Source organism: Melopsittacus undulatus, chromosome 9, assembly GCF_012275295.1.
Source record: "Melopsittacus undulatus isolate bMelUnd1 chromosome 9, bMelUnd1.mat.Z, whole genome shotgun sequence".
In the NCBI taxonomy this organism is placed as follows: Eukaryota; Metazoa; Chordata; class Aves; order Psittaciformes; family Psittaculidae; genus Melopsittacus; species Melopsittacus undulatus.
Window position 1 is genome coordinate 42,374,473 of NC_047535.1, and position 6,430 is coordinate 42,380,902.

Consider the following 6,430-nt stretch of genomic DNA (forward strand, 5'->3'; position numbering starts at 1 on the left):
TCTCACAATAGACCATGTCACCCAAGACTCTGGTCCAGCCTGGCCTTAAACACTGCCAGGGATGGAGCATTTACCACTTCTTTGGGCAACCTGTGCCAGTGTCTCACCACTCTCACAGTAAAGAACTCATTCCTTATATCTAATCTGAACTTCCCCTGTTTCAGTTTGAACCCATCACCCCTTGTCCTATCACTACAGTCCCTGATTAAGAATCCCTCTCTGGCATCCTTGTAGCCATGGGATCTTGTAGCTTCAAACTGGGAGCTGCTCTGAAGTCTCTATGCAGCTTCTCTTCTCCAGGCTGAACAGCCCTAACTTTCTCAGCCTGTCTTCATATGGAAGGTGCTCCAGCCCCCTTATCATCTTTTATGACCTCCTCTGGATGTGCTCCAACAGCTCCATGTTCTTCTTATGTTAAAGACAGACATGGAGCTGGATTCTGGTTCTGTAGGGGACCCTGCTTATGTCACTACACCTCTAAGCAAGCATTTGCAATACTGTATGGTTTTGGAGATGCATAAATTCACAGTAGCAGCTCTTTCATCAGTACTCTGGTGTAGATGAGGAGATGGGAACACCTATAGATTCTGTCATAGCATGATACATGGTGTGTGCTGTGGTGCATGTAACTAAATAGGTTTCCCTGGCCCACATCTGCCCTTCTCCCATCTTCGTGTGCTTGTCCCTGATTTATTCTTGTGATCTACAGCCTTGATGTTCATGTCCATCAACAGAAATAACTTATGTCAATAAAAGCATCATCTGAAGTTGCTTCAGGAATATAGATATAGTATTTAATCTATTCAGCAAAGTGTGGGAAAAGGTTTATGTGACACAATGACAAAAAAATCAAGCACAGTTTAGTTGACTTGGAAAAAAATACCTTAAAAATGTTTTCCAGGAGAGTAACATTTTGGTTAAACTGCTGCAAAATACTAATGCACTAGGGGAGGGGGCAGCAGGAAGTGAAGAAACATGTTTTCATGAGAATGTGGACCGTAGAATTTGGGGCATTTTCCTAATAAGCTGAAAACCATAGTCTTAAATAGCAAAGTTTTCTGATCACTAGATACATAATGGAAAAATGTCAGTTAAGTATGATGCTAGCAAAATAAAGCCTTTGTAAAAGAGATCCAGTGGTCTTGTAGTTGCTGTGCTATTTCTAATGTGCACTTCACTCAAAATCCTTTTTGGTCTGCTGCAGGGCAAAGAACTATGATACTTCATAGGTTTTGATGCAAACAACCAATCTGTGAAAGATGTCATGGAGCAGATAAGGACTTTTCTCTTTCCTGTTTTCTGTGAAAGGAGCTCAACACTCTGGCAGAACCCAGACTTAGCAACAAGGGGACAACTCCTGCTCCTTGTACCGCGCCAGTAGCTCAGAGTCTGGCTGCTGGCAGGCACTACCCACAGTTAGTTTTGTGACCTGGCTCTGGAAGGAGTGAGTGCTTCTCACAAGTTCCTTTTGGCCCATTCTCCATCTGCTTCCTGCCTGTGCTTTTCACCAAGGAAGGTATTAATGAGCAGTTCAGTCTAATTTTGGACCCCAAAGACTCTGCTGCATGAGCAATTAAGCTACAATTTGGGTACAATAGGGAAAAAGAAACAAACATCTGTGCAGTGATCCATATCTCAAAAAATCCAAAAGTACAAGTGGGAAGCAAAAGACTTACACTCTCTTTATTGTCAAAGACAATCCAGGGTATAATTTCCTATAGAGAAATGATGAAAAGCTTTAGGAGCTTTATAGCTAAATGCAAATAAGAACCATAAAAGAACTGCTTGAAATTTTTTAGTTTATCCTCTAACTCTCTTCAAAAATAATAGGGAACAATCTGTATTACAAATAGAAGAATGGGAGGGTGAATGCATGTGAACATGTTCAGGAGACCTAAAGAGTCAAATCAAACTTTTGCAGTCAAAAGAAGAATCTCCACTTTTGCAAGCAAACTGTAGTGGAGAGTGGCCATATGACATAAAACACTCCTTGGAGCAAGGAGAGTTCAACACAGAGGAATCATCTTCCCCAGGGAGAATCTGTGACTTACTTGTCTAGAAGTGAAATCATAGAATGATTTGGGTTGAAGGGACCTTAAAGCTCACCCAGTCCCAACCCCTTGCCACGGGCAGGGACACCTTCCACTACACCAGGTTGCTTCAAACCCCTGTGTCCAACCTGGCCTTGAACACTGCCAGGGATGGGGCAGCCACAGCTTCTCTGGGCACCCTGGGCTAGTACCTCACCAGCCTCAGGGGTCCTGCAGGTTGACAACTATAGAGGGTGTTAAAGGATGAAACAGGGAGAGGATCTGGGTAATGCAAAGGAACCATTTTTCAGACTTCATTATTCAATCACTGAGATAAATGAAGCAGATTTTTTTAAATAATTCCAGCTAATTTTTATTAATGTTGACTTTTTAAAAAATATTTCCTTCAAAATATAATCCAACTATCCTTTTAATAAATCTGATTTGTTTTAAAACTCAGGTGAACATTCTAGGCTTAAAGGTCCTCATCTAGCCTCATCCAACCAGTTTTAAGTCCATGCCAAAATCTAAGCAAGTGCATAATCTGTTTCAAGTAGGGCTAATCCACATACCTCTGTGGATCAAGGCTATCTAGCATGTTGGAGTCTTATTTTTTATCCTTGTAACATAAACTAGCACTCTGTCATTTTAATGAAGCTCTACAGACTGTCTATCATATGATACTACCTATGCATCCTAATTGTTATTTTTAAGCCTCTTGATGTTATTATGTAGATGTGTTCTTCAAGGTGAGGTCTGTTTCATTATAAGCCATCTTTCAGAGCATTTTTTCATGATCTTCTACCCTGCTATCTCTTCTTCATTAGGATCTTTAGGTTTGGGTTTCGTGATTTCTGGTTTCTTTTTCACTATTTGGTGTCAGTGGCCTTAACAAAAGAGATTTTCAGCCATCAAACTAAGAATACAGCATTGGGGGGGGGGGTTAGGGAGAATCACAGAATTACATTGAACTAAACTTTCTGTTTTCTGTTAGGTACAATTTTGGAAACCAACATTGCCTTATAAATCTGCGGTCTTAGTTGCCTGAGAAATCATCTACTGTGATGGTATTTTGATATTTCCCGGTGCACTCAAGCTGGTAGTATGCTACCTGGGAAACCACGAGAGAGGGAGAGGTTCAGCAGCACTCATCCCAAAGCCCAAGCACATAGATCCATAGGACATAGGACAGCTAGTCCCTTGTGTTTATCTCTGTAAGGCTGCCTGGGATGTCTGAAAGGCTTATGTATGGGGGAATGTCTGCACTGTACATAAGCATTTTAGTTAGTCAAAGTAAGCTGGTGCTGCATGTCACAAAAAATGAATGTTTACCAAAGTAGGATGGAAAAAAGTGAATGCATGTTAATAACCACATGCATTCCTTGGAATGGCAGGTGAAATTAAATGTAAGATATGGGCAGCTGTGATGAGCTGAGTATAGTAGTAACCACATCTAGCAAATATTGGTGGGTAACCACCTTTTAGATATTTATTTTTGCTGTTATGGAATAGCACTGGGGGCAGTTGTAGACTGATGTCATTGCTGCCTGAAGACAAACTCCTGTGTCTGTAGAACTCTGCAATCCTGCAGTGACTGGTATGTCACCTCTCCCTCATTTTCTTGGTTTCTTTTTCCTCTCTCTTCAAAAGCCCACCTCACACCAAGGCTCAGAGTCGGAATAGTAGGGAGTGTTGTACAATACTTTCTGGCATGCAAAGATCATGTCTTCCTATATTTGAACACCAGTGTACCTTTTATGATGGATAGTTTGCTCACTGCCTTCACTCTATAGCTGTGCTCTTCTTTACATCAAAACTGATAGCAAAGGACCTGTCAAACGTATGTCCCAGTCTTGGCCCAGAAGAGTTTACCTCCTAGTCAAAGGCAAGAGAAGACAAGTGAAGACAAACACAAAGGGAGTGGAGAAGAAGAGAAGAACGGGAGAGTTATAGCGACAAGATGATGAATATTCTTTCCTGTACTAGCAGTTTGTTACTTCATAGCAAGGATTTTTTGCAGTACCTGTTTTTTTTTCAATAAAAGGGATTACAATTACCAGTTTTTCCTGACCAACACTGAAATCATTCTGTCCATTACCTACTTGTGGGAGTTGGTCCCGAAGTCTACAGACTGCAGGAGATACTAGATTTGGAAGGACGATTTATGGGTACAGACTCTGGAATGCTTTAGGAAAAGGAGGCTAGAGGGATAGTGGAGTCAGTTCCTGTGTCTGTATTTGTATTTCTTACAAAGGAACACAACTGTGAAATACTCTAAATATATCTTTGATTCTTACTTAATCAAATTAACATCTGATTGTTTCACTCAGCATTTTCCATAAAGGCACCCTAGCAAAAGCTCCAGTCCTCTCAGGAAGGAGGTTTATGTGTTCATGGCTCATGGCTCAGACTCATGGTGTCACCAAGGCTCCCCTGATGCAATAAGTTTCTGAGATTTCTGTTGCTTAGCATTTTTGTAAATAAAAATAACATAAAATTTGTATGCAATGGTACAAAATCTCAGAGCTTATACAATGCCACAGTTGGGTCCACTCATTCCTCACTGCTATGTATATTTGCTTCTCAGCTACCCAGATGCCTAATTCTCAAGTCCTTGATCAGTTTTGGCCCATGTCTTATGCAGGCAAAGCTTTGTTTAATGCAACTTAGCTTGGGCAAGGATGTGTCCAGAAACATTTTTATCTTTACTCAATAGGATGTGATGATCCTGCAAGCAAAGCACTAGTGCCCATACTTGCAAAATGCCTGTAGAGCTTTTCTGGCAACAAACAGAAGTAGCTGAAAATACACTACTATGGATTTTCCTATTGCAGTCACCCTTGGTTTTCTCCTGCCTTTCACACCCTCTGAGATGCTGTCTGTTTCATTAAGCACCAGAGGAAATAACATCACAGGGGATCAGATTGTGAATTGGGAGCTGGAGGATGGCAGGTGGATGCTTCAGACATCACTCATGGTGAGCAAGTGTAAATTAGGAGCAATACCACTGAGGGTCAAATGTTACACAGGTATGCAATTGATGTCAGTGAAGGAAAAATTTGGCACAAAGTGAAAAGGCTGAGTTGGCATGAAGTCAACAGCAGCTCTAGCTTCACTGGGGCCAGAGCTGAATCTCACTCCTGGAGGTCAGCAAACACTCTTGCTAAATTTCATGTGAAAAAGGGGGAGAAAGCCGCCACCCAGCTGCAGAAATGTTGACTGGTTTCCTGTGTTTGATGGGACTGTGCATTTGACACCCCCAGTACATGCAAGTCTCCCTCAGCAGTGAAAGGTTATGACCAGGATGACTGTTGCTGCCTCTGAGCATTGTTTTGAGCCACAACAATTCATTACACACCTCTTTTTTATCAGGGCCATATACTGGGTGCAATGTGCTGTGTGAGAAGTACATATAGGGAGGAAGCCAAACACCCATTTCCTCTCAGTATTTGGATTTGTTTTGGTCTCGCTCCAGTGTCAGTCTTACTCCAGGCACCTTCCACCACAAGTCCTCCCCTTAACTCTGCAACCCACTTATCACTGGGGCCTTTTTGGCTAGGATAAACCTTGGCTGCATTGATTAGCACAGCCACTGACCTGGAGTGGGGCTGGCAGCTGTGTTCTCCATTTCCTGCCCAGGCATGTGCTGCCTGATTGGAGGAAAATAGTTCTTAAACCTACTTCAAAACAGGAAACTTCTCTTCTCCCTGCTTCCTGAGGTACAGGAACCCTCTCTGCAGCAACCCCTGGACAAAGAAGGCTCTTGTTAACCACTGGGGTGCCATAACGGATACGGTGGGAGGTCATAATTCAAGCTGAAGACTTATACCCTGAAGGCTGGAAAGTGCCTGTCTGTGCACTACTGCTCCCACCCCTCAGTGCCCACACTGCTGCCTCCTTAAACTGCCTGAAGGTTAATTAGCAGATGATAATCCTATCCATTGGAAGCATTTGTAAACCCTTTCCATCTTCATTACTAAATACTGATCCTGTGTCACCTCTGGAATATCATTTTGTAATATTGTCCCTCAGCCTTCACATCAAAGAGGTGACTGACCATGGCAATGGTGTCACCCTCAGGTTTTTTGCATGGTGTATCTTCAAAAACATATCTATGAAAATCATGTATCTATGAATCATGTAGGGTTTGGTTTGGTTTGTTTTTTTGTTTGTTTTGCAGTTGTTGTGTTTTGGGGGCTTTTGTTGTTTTTTTGCTTCAAAATTTGGATTTAAAGTTTAATTTTGGTAGGTTCCTTTAAAAAAGCATGCAGGTCATCTGTATCTGATGGGCATTAAAGTGCACTTACAGAGAAAAAACAAACACAATAGATGAAAATGGTAAACGGTGAAAACCCCTTATTCTTATTTTTGGTTTGGACATAAATTCTACCTACCCAATC